We start from the raw sequence: 15,700 nt of genomic DNA, 5'->3' as shown, positions 1-15,700 counted from the left end.
GCGGGTCAGCCCTAAGCGCTGACAACTCACTACCTCTCCTGGCAGATGTTACAGCCACCAAGAATGCTACCTTGTAGGACAACAAGTCCAAAGGGCATGTGGCTAACGGTTCAAACGGAGGCAACATCAGCCTCGACAGCACCAGGGACAGAGACCATTGAGGCACAGGAGGTAACACAGGCGGGTAAAGATTAAACATCCCCTTCAGGAACTGACGTGATTTACAGTGTGAAAACACTGTGCTACCGTCTACCTGATCATGAAAGGCGGAAATAGCAGCAAGATGGACTTTGAGGGAGGTAACTTTTAACCCTTGGTCCCTCAGCTGACATAGGTAGTCAAATATGAGCCCCAGGGGGCTACTGGTAGGCACCACTTCCTTAGCAAGTGCCCAAGCCTCAAACCTACACCACTTAGCCTCATAGGCTCGTCTAGTGGACGGCTTCCTTGCGTTCAGCAAGACTTTCTCCACCTGCTCTGAAAACACTACAGGCGGGGTTGGATCCGCCAGACAGTCAGGTGCAGCTTCTTTGGCTTGTGGTGGAGCAGGTTCCCGTTCCGCAGGAGATCCTGCTGGGGAGGCAGACTCACATATGTCCGATTGGACATCTGCAGTAGTTTGGGGAACCATACTTGCCTCGGCCAGAAGGGTGCCACTAGAATGCAATCTGCATTGTCATTTTCTATTTTGCCCAGCACCCTCGGTATTAGTGGGAATGGTGGAAACATATAGTGCAACCTGTGGGTCCACGTAAACTGGAAGGCATCCCCAATAGAGAGGGGGTCGCTCCCTGCCCTTGAACAAAATATCTGGGCCTTGGTGTTTGCTGAAGTTGCGAACAAATCTATGTCCAGTTGCCCCCACATTTGGAAGATCTGCCCAATGTACTCTGCGCTCAATTCTCACTCGTGGTCCAACATGTGCACCCTGCTCAGGGCATCTGCCCGAACGTTGTCTGATCCCGCTACGTGTATAGCCCGAAGCATCACACCATTCTGGATCGCCCAGTGCCAAACGAGCGTGGCCTCCCTGCAGAGAATCATAGATGCTGTGCCCCCTTGCTGGTTTAGGTAATACATGGCAGTCGTGTTGTCCGTCTGCACCAACACCTGATGGTTTTGTAGAAGTGCTGTAAAGGACACAAGTGCAAAATGAATAGCCCTTAACTCAAGTACATTAATGTGCAGGTTCTTTTCCCATTCTGTCCAAACATCTTGTACACATGCAGTACCACAGTAAGCACCCCATCCTATTAGGGACGCATCAGTGGTCACTGTAACTTCAGGATGCTTGTAACCAAACAGGGTCCCTCTAAACAAGTTGTCTTCTGACATCCACCAATCAAGGGAGGATAGGATAGCCCTAGGTATGGACAACTTGAGAGACGGAGGATGACGTAAGGCATCATACCTCCTCACGAACCAATTCTGAAGCGGGCGCAAATGCAGCCTAGCAAAGGGGACCACAGAGGTGGCCGCTGCCATATGCCCCAACAAACACTGGATGGTGCGAACAGATTGGAAACGGTTCCAGACCCTTCAGAAATTCAGCCCTCTCAAGGGGGAGCAGTGCCTTACCCTCTACAGAATCTAAGATCGCCCCAATATAGGAGACCTTACGGTTCGGCACCAGTTTTGATTTATCAAAATTTACTAGAAGCCCCAAGCGTTTGCAAGTGTTCACTACTAATTCCACATCTTGCAACAGCTTAGCCTCTGAATCAGCCACGATGAGCCAGTCATCAAGGTAGGGAAAGATGGAACAGCCCTCCTCCCGAAGGAAGGAGACCACAGGAGCCACACACTTGGTAAATACCCGTGGCGCCGTGGATAGACCGAAGGGAAGCACCTTATAACGGAACACCCTTCGCTGATAAACGAAGCTCAGGTATTTCCTGTGCTCCTCTCGTATTCCCACATGGAAATAGGCGTCCTTCAAATCGAAGACAGCAAACCAATCCCCTTTCCGTAGCAAGGCGATTACAGCTGACAGTGTGACCATTTTGAACTTAGTCACCCTTAGAAAGGCATTAAGGCCCCTTAAGTCTAGAATGGGGCATAAACCCCCATCCTTCTTGGGGACCAAGAAGAACCGAGAAAAGAAACCTTTCCCAGATTCGTCATAGGCCACCTCCTCCACAGCACCCTTGGCCAAGAGCGACACTATTTCAGCATCCAGCTCGGCCATGGTATTATTTACAGCCGTTAGGGGTGAGCTACACCTAGGCAGTTCCAAGAATTCCAGCCCGTATCCTTTATCAACGATTGTTAAGACCCATGAGTCAGATGTTATTGACTCCCAGTCAAACAAGAAAGGCTTCAGCCTGTCTGAAAAGTTCAAGGATGCGGCTGGATCACCCCGTCAGTACTGCCTCCCAGGCCCCTGCTGATCTTTCTGCTGGGCCGGGGGCTGAGGCATGCGGGGCTTAAAGGGCTTACGCCTCCTGGGCTGTTGTGCAGGAGTGTAGTGGCAGAGTAGGCAGGGTACTGCTGGTAATAGGGCTGCTGCTGGTACCTGCCCTGATATTGGTACGGATTGTACCTTGCAGCGTACCGTGGTCTGGAAGCAGATTTGTCCGCTGAGGTCAATCCTAACGAACGGGCAGTCTGCCTGTCCTCTTTCTTTTTCTTCAGTGCCTCATCAGTCGTCTTGGAGAACAAAGAGTCCCCTTCAAAAGGCAGGCCCTTGATTCTTGACCTCACTTCCTGAGAGAGAGCTGTCGACCTGAGCCAAGAGTGGCGTCTGAGGACCACAGCTGAAGCCATTCCACGTGCAGCAGTGTCAGCAGCGTGGCTCCCAGCATTCATCTGCTGCTTGGAAAGACGGATGGCTTCTGTCTGCAGCAGGGACACCACCACCTTCTTGTCAGCAGGCAAATCCCCGACGTAGGAAGCCAGCTTCTCCCAAAGATATAATTGATAGCCAGCCATGATGGTCTGGTAGTTGGCTATCCTAAGGCCCAAGGAGGAGATGGAATACTGGCGCCTGCCCATGGCATTGATCCTCCTGCCTTCTTTGTCCGGGGGTGCGGAAGAGGGGCCTGACCGACGAGGCTGGATCTCCTCAGCAACCAATGAGGAGGGTGGAGGGTGTTTCACCAATGATTGCCAGGTGCCCTGCTTGATTTTGTACATCTGTTCAATTCTTTTAGATGTAGCTGGCTGGTCACAGGGCACCTTCCACACCTTCTCCACTATTTCCTCAACACCTTCCAGCATGGGGAAGCCCACCGTAGCAGGGTTGTCTCCGTAGATCCGATGCAGGAGCTTGTCTTTAGTCTGCGGCGTGGCCGAGGAAATATCCATCTCCAATGCCTGTGCCATGCGAGCCATCTGATCTGCGTAGATCCGAAGATCCTCATAAGGGGAGCTGGTACTGGGCGCCACGTTGTCATCTGGGGACGGCTCCGACCACGACTCCGATCTGTAGTCCCCGACACTCTCAGCTTCCTCCTCATCAGAACCAAGCACCGACTCCTCTTCTTGGAACGGTGGAGGCAGCCAACCCTGCCTCGAGGTGGATGGCCTTGGTTCCAAGTACTCAAACCTGGCAAGGGCCCCCTTCCATTGGCAGTGGTAGGCCAGAGGGATGTACGAGGCCTGTCGATGCCAAGACTCCAGGGAACACCTGGAACCGACACTCCCCGCTTCCAAACGGCGCCGACTTTGCACGGAAGACGCCGGAGACAGAAGAATAGCTGGAGCTGGCGACGGTCGGCTCCAATGGTGGGCAGAAGGGCTCGGATCCGCGACTGGAGAAGGATCACTAGGGATCACAATGAAAGCCCCTGGATCCGGCACCTCTTCTGGAGCTGGCGAGTCCAGGTGAGGGGAAGGCGTGCGAGGAACCACCATCACTACTTCCTCAGTCGAAGCCCGACGTGGTGACCAAGAGTGCCGACGCTTAGCCTTCTTCAGCTTCTTGGAAGGAGGCTCAGAAGAGGCCCTCGGAACCGAAGCTCTCTTGGCGGTCGACCTCTTGCTCGATCCCGGCCTCGGATCCGACACTTTCCTGGGGGTCAACTTCCCGGAGGCGTGCTGATGTCTTGGCACCGCAACAGCCGTTGGTTCCACCGATGGCCTCGGATCCGCGCTCTTCGGTTCCGACCCCGACGCCTTCGGATCCGAGTGAGCCGACAAAACGCTTTGGGGCAGTCTCACCGACCCCTGCGCTGGAGAGGCCGCTCTCGACGCCATAGCACTCGTCGGCCGAGACTTCGACGCTGACTTCACGGATGCCACTGAGCCCGCTCGTGACTGCCATTCAGCAGAGGGGCTAGTGCCGGCCTTGGGGGAGGGCAACGGAGTACCCTCGGACATCACCCTTCGCCACAAGGAGGAATTCAAACGGGCCTGATGCTCCTGCCGGGCCTTGTGGGTAAATTTCTGGCAGATCTTGCATGCCGGAACGTTGTGGGTCTCCCCCAGGCAAAATAAACACATGTCATGGCCATCGGTCTGGGCCATTTTTGTGTGGCACTGAATGCAGTGCTTGAATAAGGCTTTTGAGGCCATATTAGGGTCAGGCAAAAGGCGTTGTCAAAACAGTCCTAGTTTATATTTACCAAGTCCAGTCAAGATCCAAATCAGCTAGAAGAAGAATAGTCAAGTCCGAAGTCTGAAGTCAAAACCAAAACAATCACTAGATCAATCACAAAAGCACGGAGCTGCGAAGCAGAAGTTCTCTCCAAGCGGCGGCAAGAAGAGAACTGAGGGAAGGGGCCGTTGGTCGCTGGAAGGACATGTGACCATTTGGGCGGGAAACGGTCGCTGAGGCGCGCGACAAACAGCCCCTTCGGAGCTATGGAAGCGATGAAGAAATTTTCCGGCGGCTGGCCTGCGCCTGCGCAGTCCCATGTGTGGAGGCACAGAAGAACGAAGATGAACTATCAGTATTTGCTCCCAAAACCTTGGCAGCACTAGAACTCCAGAAAGCCCCAAAAGGGGGAGAGGATGATCCTAAGTTGGGCAAGGATGCATCTAGACCTAAAGGATCTAGAGTATTTTTCCCTAGGGCTAATACCTCTGAAAGGGTTTTCCCATTCCCAGAGTACTTCGAGTGACAGGTGAAGGCAGAATGGGTGGCCCCTGCAACCAGCAAACAGTACCCTAGCTCAGTCAAAAAACTATACACTTTACCTGCCTATGCTAATGAGTTGTTACAGGTACCAAGAATTGTTGCTCCTGTAGCAGCCCTACAATCCTTGGGACTACTGGTGGAGGATGGCCAATGGTCTGTAAAAGACAACCTGGATAGGAAGGCGGAGACCAACCTCAGATGAGCTCATGCAACATCAGCCATGGCTATCAAATCCGCATTAACCGCTTCCATTGTTGATACACTTACTCCCAGGAAACCACAGACGTCTCTTGGTAGGAGCTAACAGAATTCTGAAGGCTAACACCTTCACTGCTGATGCCACCTTGGACACTCTGACCTTCTCTTCTAGGGCCATAGCTGCGACGACGGCAGCTAGGAGACTCTTCTGGCTTGGACAGCAGATTTGCATTCAAAATTCATCTTCATGGCCTACCCTTTCCAGGGTGATAAATTAATCAGTGACGCCTTGGAGAAGGTTTTAGTTGAAACCCATGATAAGAAGAAAGCACTCCCAAAGACTCTTAAAAGGGCCGAGGGACACTGCTTCAGCCCACAGTCCTTTCGTTCCCACCACACACTGTCCAGATTTCGCCAAGAGTCCAAACGCTCATCTTGGAACTCCACCAAATCAAGCTCCAAAAAAGGCTTCTTTGGACCAAAATGTTACAAGCACACTCAACACAGAGGAGAGCAATAGGATTTCGGTACCAAGGCACCAAAATCCTGACTCGCATCGAGTCCCGGTGGGAGCGAGACTACAGATATTCCAGCAAGCGTGGGAGAGGTCCAAAGCAGACACGTTGGCCCTCGAAGGAGTCTCCAAGGGATACTCCATCGAATTCAAATCCTACCCACTGGACCAATTCCTCAAATCTCCCCTTCGACAAGCATCAGTAAATTACCCTAAAGGCAATCCAACACCTTCTGGACATCAAGGCAATAGAACCTGTTGACTGCCACGAATCAGGCAGATGGGTCTATTCCATTTTCTTTACTGTACCAAAGAAAAACGGGGATTGGAGAGCGATCCTAGACCTAAAGTTCATAAATCAGTTCATAAAACTGAAACGTTTCCGCATGGAGACTCTACGCTCCATCTCCGAGGCTCTACGATTCAGAGACTTTCTTACTTTAACAAACCTTACAGAAGCGTACCTACATATTCTGATTCACCCAGCTCCTTGCCGGTTCCTGAGATTCTGTGTAAAGGGCCATCATTATCAATTCCAGGCACTTCCTTTCAGCCTAGCCACAGCGCCCAGGGTCTTCTCTAAGGTGCTTATCAACTCCATAGTCCATCTCAGGGAGAAAGGGATGCACATCCATCCTTACCTGGATGACATCCTCATCACAATAGCCTCCAGGGAACTGGCTGCCCAAGACACCTGGAAAGCGATTCAGTGTCTTCAGACGCACAAGTTCCTAATAAACATGGAAAAGAGCTCCATCACCTCATCACAGAGGCTTACTCATCTGCGGATAGTGGACACCAGAAAAGGCCATCTTTTCCTTCCCCAAGAGAAGATATGCAAAACCAAAGAGTTAGTCAAGTTGGTGATTCAAAATGACTCTTCATCTCTTTTGACCCTGTTCAAGCTAATGGGGACCTTGGTACCAAACTGTGAAGTGGTCTACTGGGGCCATCTTCACTCCAGAGAACTATTGTCTTTCCTCCCTCCTTTCCAGATTCAGATCGTGTCTGGATCCAACAGAGTCGTCAGATTACCAAGGAAAGTCAAAGTCTCAGATAGTGGTCTCGAGAAGTCAATCTGCGACAAGGCAAGTCTTTTCTGAACCCTCAGAGAGTGCAACTATTTACGGATGCAAGCCTTTTGGGTTGGGGGGCAACCCTGGAAGGACGCCTAGTCCAGGGCCTCTGGTCAGAAGAAGAATCTTGTCTCCCCATCAATCTTTTAGAGATTAGGACAATCCATCTAGCCCTCTCCTACCTCTCCAGCTCGATACTGGGAAAGGAAGTAGTGATCCGCACAGACAACATCTTAGCCAAGACGTATATAAACAAACAAGGAAGGTCCAAGTCCTCCAGACTTCACAGAAAGGCAATACGAATCATATTGTGGGCGGAACCTCATCTATCTTCCATTCAAGCGGAGCACATCAAAGGAACTGCCAACCTGCTGGCTGACTGGTTGAGAAGACAAACTATGCAGTCAGGAGAGTGGACTCTCAAACAGGAAGTATTCCAGTTAATGATGACCCAGTTGGGTCAACCGTTCCTGGACTTACTGGCAAACCATCAGAACCATCGTCTCCCATGGTTCTTCACCAGGTTCTTCCATCTGATGGTGGAGGGGACCGATGCCCTATGTACCCCACGACTTCCTGCCGATCCCAGTGTTACCGAAACTGCTGCAGAGAACAGCAGATCAGGGTGCGGATGTGATATTAATAACCTCTTGGTGGCCCAGGAGGCCTTGGTTTTCAACCATTCAGTCAATATCATCGTATCCACTTCTTCGCCTTCCATCGATACTGGATTTACTACACCAAGGGCCGATACTCCATCCCGACCCAGATTGGATGTGTCTGACTGCATGGAGATTGAAAGGAACTCCCTGTCCACCTTGGGATATTCTTCCCAGGTAGTTAGCACCATCCTAGCCTCAAGAAAGAAGTCAACAACCAGGAACTACAACACTTCCTGGAAGGCATTCGTCAGGTGGTCGAGATAAAAGGTGAACTACTTGAGCCCTCAATTGGGCTCTATTTTAGCCTTTCTCCACGACGGACTGTATTCTGGCCTCAAAGTAGCTGCTTACATAAACAAGTTGCAGCCCCGTCTTCTGTGCTACCCCCCAGAGGGTGTCAGTCTTTCCAAACATCCACATACTGATTTAACTTGCTTTACTTCCATCGTGACTCCTGAGTGAGTGAGAGAGAGTGCTTGCAAGACGCTGCTGGTGTAAAGAAAGGCAAGCTGCTTTGATTTCACTTGCTTTATTTTCGTTCGTGGCTCATGAGTAAGAGAGAGAAAGAGAGAGATGTTAATTAGTTTGGACAACTATATGAGTTGTTTTTTCTAAACTAAAACCTCAGTATTCAGGTTTAATTGCAGTGTTGGCACTTTGAAATAAATAAGTTGGTTTTGTGTTGCAGGTTGGGCACTTGGGCTCAAAAAGATTCGCCCTCACTGCTTTAGGCTGATCCTGCATTGGGCAGCGGGTTGGACTAGATGGTCTGTATGGCCCCTTCCAACTCTATGATTCTATGATATACATCATTTTCTCAGGGGAGCCACTCAGCTAAGCACACCAGTGATTCACCATTTTCCTACTTGGAGACTACACATAGTCCTCTCAGCTCTAACCAAACCACCATTCGAACCTTTGAGAGAGGTTCCACTAAAATGGTTGAAATTAAAAACCATCTTCCTAGTGGTCATCAGCCAGGAGAATCTCTGAATTAGGGGCCCTATTGATTAAACCTAGTCTCTGCATTTTCCATAAGGATAGAGTTGTTCTTCATACAGACCCCACCTTCTTACCAAAGGCCACCTCGAGATTTCATAGGTGCAAGAGATCAACCTTCCGTCTTTCTGCCCCAACCCATCTCACCCTAAGGAGAAGGAATGGTACAATCTCTTTAAAAAAAAATTATTGGTGAGTTTATATTCCATATTTAATACATACATTCCCATCATATCTAATTTACTCTAACCCCCACCCTTTCCTCCCCCCTCCTTATCGACTTCCAACAGCTTTCCAACCCCTAACCCTTCTTATTACTTAACTTGACTTCACTTATATTCTTCTATAACACATATATCATAATATTTCTTACTCTAAAAATATTCAAATTGTCTTATATATATACTATATTAAAATCACTAATCCACCAATGTGTCTCTTCCTTGATTAAACTCTATATTCTAAGTAAGATTTACTTAAACATAATACTAGCTTAGATTGTAATAATTAAATCCCCTCTTAGTGGTAAAGTCGCTTACCTCTTCTGTTTACAACATCACATTTTAATAGTTCTCAAACTGCCACAGTTCTCCCTTCACATCCCATTTTTTTTCTAAATATTGTTTCAATTTCCCCCAATCAGCAATAAATTGTCCTGGATCAAGATCTTTAAGTTTTCTTGTCATTTTGTCCATCTCCGCCATGTACAGCAATTTATAAATCCAATCTTCTATTGTTGGTATTTCTTGTATTTTCCATTTCTGCGCATACAAAAGTCTTGCCGCTGTGGTCATATAAAATAATGTTCTGTACTGCACTGGAACACCTTCCATTCCCGTTCAGTAGCAACAATTCTGGGTTCTTATTTATTTGGATTTGTAAAATCTCATTAATTGCTTCAATTATATCTCCCCAGTATTGCTTAGCTACCTCACAAGTCCACCACATATGATATAGTGACCCTTCGTACTTTTTACATTTCCAACATTTGTCTGACATGTTAGTGTGGAATGGCACAATCTCGATGTCCGGAGGGCTCTAAAGATGTACTTGAACAGGACCAAGTCTTTAAGAAGATCGGACTCCCTCTTTGTCAACATGTCCCCACCTAACGTGGGCAAAAGAATGTCAGCAAAGACAATCAGTAGGAGTATTAGAACATGCATTGCAGAGGCCTACAAGTTTTGCAACAGAGATGTGCCTGAAGGAATTACAGCGCATTCGATCAGAAGTGCTGCAACCAACGCAACCCTTCAAAACAGCACCTCAGCAGAAGAGATTTGCAAGGCCACAACCTGGTCAACTCTCTCTACCTTTGTGAGACATTACAAACTAAATCTGTATGACTCGGCGGACGCCACCTTTGGGAGGAGAGTTCTGCAACACGTGATGCAGGATGAGGAACACGACCCACCCAGTAGAAAATAACTGCTTTGGGAGCACCCAAGATGTCCTCCGCCTCAGAGGAAGAACGGACCTTTGGACAGTTACCGAGAAGGGTCCTTCTCCTCTGAGGCCAGGAGGACATCTTGCCCTCCCGAGTTCCTCGTCCTTTTGGTTCTGCTAACTTTTCTCATCACGTTCTTTCCTTTTTTACATACTATTATCTTGTCATGTGTGCCCCATCCATGCCATTATTTGATGCTAACCTGTTATTCTGAACCAGTGTTTAATGCTGTACCTTGCTGTCATTTTGCCAATGCCATAACTGCTTTGCTTTCACAGGCTTACTGAAGCTGCAGGTGTGTTATCTAACGGCTCTGGGAGCTCTCAGTGCTTGTACCCTGCTCGCTTCCATGAATTACTGTGTTTCAACTTTAATCTCCTGCTTTCTCAGTGTCACTTGATAGTTAAAATATGTGAGAAGTTCTCAGGATGGGTTCGTGCCAAAAGTTATGTTTTACTGATGGGAGGGGGGAAAAGAGTAATTGTGTTCTTTAAGAGGAATGGTTTTCCCACACGTTGCCATTCCTGTCAACCTGTTTTTACTGCTTAGTTGCTTACCTTGCTTCTGAGTAATCCTATGGACATATCTGTGGAAATGATCTGATTCCTGAATAAAACCTTTTAACCAAAAGCCTGGATTCTTGCTGTAATGGTACAGGGGTCTATCTGCCATAGCCTATCATCCATAGCCTGACATATCTCTCCTCTCCATTCCAAGTCCATGTCCCTATTTTCTTTCAGATTTATCAGGTATACTAAGATTATGTGGTAGTTCCATCACCGAGTTTTTACAGAGTCTACTGCTGTTTGGAGTTCCTGAACTGAAGAAGGGGATGTTCCAAGCACCAACAGGAAAGAGGAAGAACAATTCAACTTCCTGCCTCCCTGACTGGGCAAAGGAAATCACCCAAGATGTCCTCCTGGCCTCAGAGGAGAAGGACCCTTCTTGGTAAGTGTCCAAAGGTTAATTTCCATTCACTGGTATTTCTGAGGAGTTGCCACGATTGCAACAGATTCTGCTTGACACCCAAGCATTTCACACTGTTTGAGAAGTTTCAAATTGGTGTCCTGCATTTTGTTTCACATTCGCTTTGAAGCCCTGGTTTTGTTGCAGGCTTTGCGGGCTTTGGAATTCACGTCACTCCCACTTTTTTTTGAGTTTGCACATGTGTTGTAACGATACCACTTGAAACCCCACCCCTCCCTATGCACATCAATACTGCATCTCTGTGTGGCCATTTTTGTACCCTAACTTTTGACATTTGAAAATAGCACCAAGTGGTGTTGAGAGCTGATTGTCCCTGCCCAGCAAATTTTCTGGCTACCATTGGTCTTAGATGATCACGTGAACCCTGAATGGGTTGATTCAACTGCTAATACTTTATCCTCTACTCCCAGAGCCACCACAGAGACCTAGAATTATATTGGTGAGAATAAAAAAACTCTGCCTCTTTTTATTCTGTGAAAGGATTTTGGAAGAGGGAAAATCAGTAACTTCTTTAAACTAATATATTGTTACAAAATAATTGTTTTCAGTATCTAAATGTATCAGGTCGAATCTGTCAGCTGTTCAGCTTGCAAAAGAGAGAGAAGAGCCATCTTATCACCTCCTGACCCCTCTGGCATCGTATCTATAAGCGTCTCCAGCATTAGCTTTCTGGGCATTGCATGGGGCTATTGAGGAAAGGCGTGGACCAATTTGCTGCTGGCAGAGAGCAGGAGGGGTCCAACCCATCACTTTCATCTATAGAGTAAAATTACTTTCGATTTCTGGGAGAAAACCAGTGCTGTAGTGTCGTCCTTTTTTTTTTTTTTGCTGTGAGTACTGATCAAAAGTCCTCATTGACATGTACTTACAGCAAAATGACTTCATTGTACAAGTAAATTTGTATTCTTTTTCCTACAAAGAGACATCTCTGCGTAAGGAAAAAAACAACAACGTAATCCTGAGGGATATGGTGGTGGAGGTGGCTGGCAGTCAAAGCAAAACATTCTGTTCTGTTCTGAAGGTTCTGTTCAGCAGAAAGGCACTGAGATACTATGCTATTGGTTAGATTCCCCACATGGAAAGAGGTAAGAGGCAGACAAAAATCCTGGAACTCACATTTTGTTCCTGCAAACCACAAAAGGGGGACAGGGCAGCCTAGCTGATGCTCTGTCTCAGAGATCCATCATTTCAGCTGGGACACCACTCCACTACTCTCTGAATGGCAGCAGCTCCCTTATATTCACCATGAGTTCATTGCCCCTGCACCAAAAGGCTGCATGACTTACCAGACATCAGCAGTGCTGTGGGAGAGTGTGGGACACAGAGACTCCCCTCTTAGCGTGCACGTGCGCACACATGCACACACACACTCACAGATCGCTCACCAGCCCATTCCCAGTGCATGCTGCACACAACAGCCAGCAAAGTGTGCGCATGGGAAGGGGGTGAGGATCTGGGAAGGAGGTTGGCTTTTAGGGTGCCACTGGACTCTTGCTGTGTTTAACAGCTGTACCAAACAGAAGTCCATAGGAACCTGATTGACCAACCATAGCCATCCCAGCCTGAGTGTCCCTGAATCCAAGCCCACCTCCTTAGATGGGTGAAGGTGCAAGGTGAAGGTGCAAGTGGGCAGGGAGGGGCTTAGAGATAGTCTCATCTTGTCACAAACTGACAGGAATAGAGTTCTAGCACATCCAAGACTTTGTTGAACTGCAAATCATGAAGTAGTCCAATGAATTGGGTTGGCAGCTCCCTTTGTCTAATATGGCACCCATGTCTTTGTCAGCTGCTCTCAGTGACCATGAGATGACAGGCTGAGGCGTCCTTAGCACAGGATGCATCTGAATGAGGTGGACTTCCCAGGCTGAAAACCTGCCTGAGGCAGGATGCTCCAGAAGGTGGGCTGGAACGGGTGGCTGGGAAGGGTAGCAAGAACAGCAATGGTTATGCTCCCCACTCCCCTCATTGAATCAAAACCTGCTCAGAACAAAACAAAAACATATACTATTATGTACTGAGGCTTGTGCTCATAGTGATTTCAGCCGGGCAGTGATTTCAGCTCATGCGAGTAACTTGCAAATACTATATACACGTGCTCCCGAAGGAGCCAGATATATACACCCCAAATGATGCCCCCTTTTAGTAACTCCCCAGTGAGAACACAGACAACTAGGATCCTTCATTTGCATGTGCTAACAAAAGGAAACATGTTTACAAGGCAGCAATTGGTTCATATCCCGGAGGAATGATTGGCTGCTGCTAACCCTATTTCCCAATAGAACTGTAGACCTGAGGAGCCTCGCTTTACTCAAAGCTAGCCCAATACATAACATATACAGTGATGGCAAACTTCACAGATGCTGACCTGGCCACAGTCATGCCTATGGCACTCTGGCAGAGCCTGCTGCCCCACTCCCATGGAGATGGTATTTGCCAAGGAGTGCCACTGAAGTGCATGCTGTTGCCATACAAATGACATCCAACCCATGAGCATTTGCTTTGCTACCTCAACTGCTGCATCCAGGGCTGCTGCTGCTGCAAGGTCCTAGGATCTTGCAAGACAATGGGCCCTGGGTTGCATGGTCAGCTGATCCATGGAGTGGAACACCTGCCAGGTTCCCCAACTGCAGTTGTACCCTGTCCCCCACCTGAGGGGGGAGGCCCCCTGGTAAGGTTCGCTGGCTGCAAGCATTCCAGCTCTTCCCTGTCCATAAGCAGCTCTCCCAGTAATATTTCCCCAGGAGTCCATCCCATTGCATGACATGATGCTGGACCATGGTGCTGGGAAGACTGCCTTAGTCAGCTCCCACATGTGCACACTTACAGCCTTAGCTGTGGGAACTGGTATTGCCAGGGCAGCACCCAGCCTCATGCAAGGGGAATGGGTAGGCAACTGAAGACTGCTGGGGCAGGGCAGCTGGATTCCCACCCCTGCTTACTGTTATTGCATGCTTGCCCCTACGGCTAGGGCCTCTGGAGATGGTGTATCTGTTAGGATTCTGAAATGAGATGTACTAGTCACTCAGTCTGGCCTTTTGTCTCCCTCTTGGGTTTTAGTACTGAGTGTCCTCTCTGTGCTTCTCCTGCCACCAAAGTACAATGCTGCACACTCTTAAGTCCACATGGGGAAAAGGTCTGAGACAATGTCCCATGCCACATGCCCTACATACTGAATTATGGGGAGTCCTAGCTGGAGTTTATGTAGTGCTGGGTGGACAGTGATTGGGTGCTGGGAGGGAGTTTGGCCACTGCAGGGAAGTGTGATCTGTGTAATATATTTTTTTCAGGGAACAAAGGTATCACTCAATGAATCTGATGAAGTGGGCTCTAGGCCTTGAAAGCCAATGCTTCTATAAATGTTAGTCTTCTAAGCACCACAAGGTTCATCATTATTTTTACAGAAACATTGTTAGCTATTACTTTTGCATAGTATTACTGGCTGTTTTATTCACAAATTTAGAGTATTGTCATTGTTGTACTCCAGAAAGCAAGATCTGGGTCCAATAGCACCTTAAAGACCAACTAGATTTCCAAGGTATGAGCTTTTGAGAGTCAGACCTCTCATTGCCAGAAGCTAGGAATCTGGATGACATTCCAAACAAGTTCTAACAAAGAGGCCATGATTTAGAGCCATTTTTTATTATACCTTCTCTGGTATGAGAGGAAAATATTATGTGCAAATATCTGAATTTCCTGTTGTGTACCATAGAAAGAAAAGGGGAATTCCTACCCAAATGTAGCGAGGCACGTGCACTGCATCCACTGATCCATGGCCAACAGCTGTATGAAAACATGCTCACAAGCAAGGCTATGGCTACAAGGATAATTTCACCCTGCGAAACTCAGCTGTTTGGCTTTTTTACATCATCAATGGCAGACAGCAGACAATTCATAATTTGATCAGGAGTGAGAAGGAACAGTTGCTTTTATTTTTGCCCTGACAGAGAAAAAAAGATAGGAGACAGCTATGCACTGGAGCTTTACATGTCATTAACTAATAAACTAATAAACTAATAAACTAATAAACTAATTAACTAATTAACTAATTAACTAATTAACTAAGCATGTCATTAACTAATAAAAGGAAAATTAGTCCAAAGCACAGGCTTAAATCTAGCACCTTTGCTCCAAGCATGCTTCTGTCCAGGCACTGTAGAAGCAGTCCTCCACTGTGGAGCTTGGTTCCTCTCATGCTAAGCACTTTGAGGCTCATTGAAAAGCTTGGAATTGAACAAACAGAAGTGCCTAGCATGGAATGAAGCACAATCTGCAACAAAGGCCAGCCTCCACCACACAGCCCAGAAAGAAAGGTGTGCACAGTATGGGATACAAGCCATAGCACTGCCAGAAAGGCATTTACCATAGCAAGTGTAAAACAGAAGTCAACAAACCTTTGACATCCTGACACAGGTTGGTGGATGCAGCTACAAAATGGCTGCTGTGGGAGGTGTAGATACACCCAAAGGAAGCCTGCGTGCAGGGGGGAAGAGGAGTGATTTTTAAAAAATACACTGAAAGAAAGGAGCGAGAGAGAATAAAACCAACACTGGTAGCAGCTGCCACTGAAATATTTTTTTAAAAAATCTGCACAGCCAATGACATCTCCAATGGCCAACTGGATGCCCAGCTAGGCAGGTGCCAGGAAAGTTGTTGGAGGGTGCCATAGTGCCCACAGGCACCATGCAAAGGTCCCTGGTTGTAGACTCTGCACAGATGGAGATGGAATGCATTTGGAGA

The sequence above is a fragment of the Eublepharis macularius genome, chromosome 2, assembly GCF_028583425.1.
Source record: "Eublepharis macularius isolate TG4126 chromosome 2, MPM_Emac_v1.0, whole genome shotgun sequence".
In the NCBI taxonomy this organism is placed as follows: domain Eukaryota; kingdom Metazoa; phylum Chordata; class Lepidosauria; order Squamata; family Eublepharidae; genus Eublepharis; species Eublepharis macularius.
Note: the sequence above shows the minus strand (reverse complement) of the source record.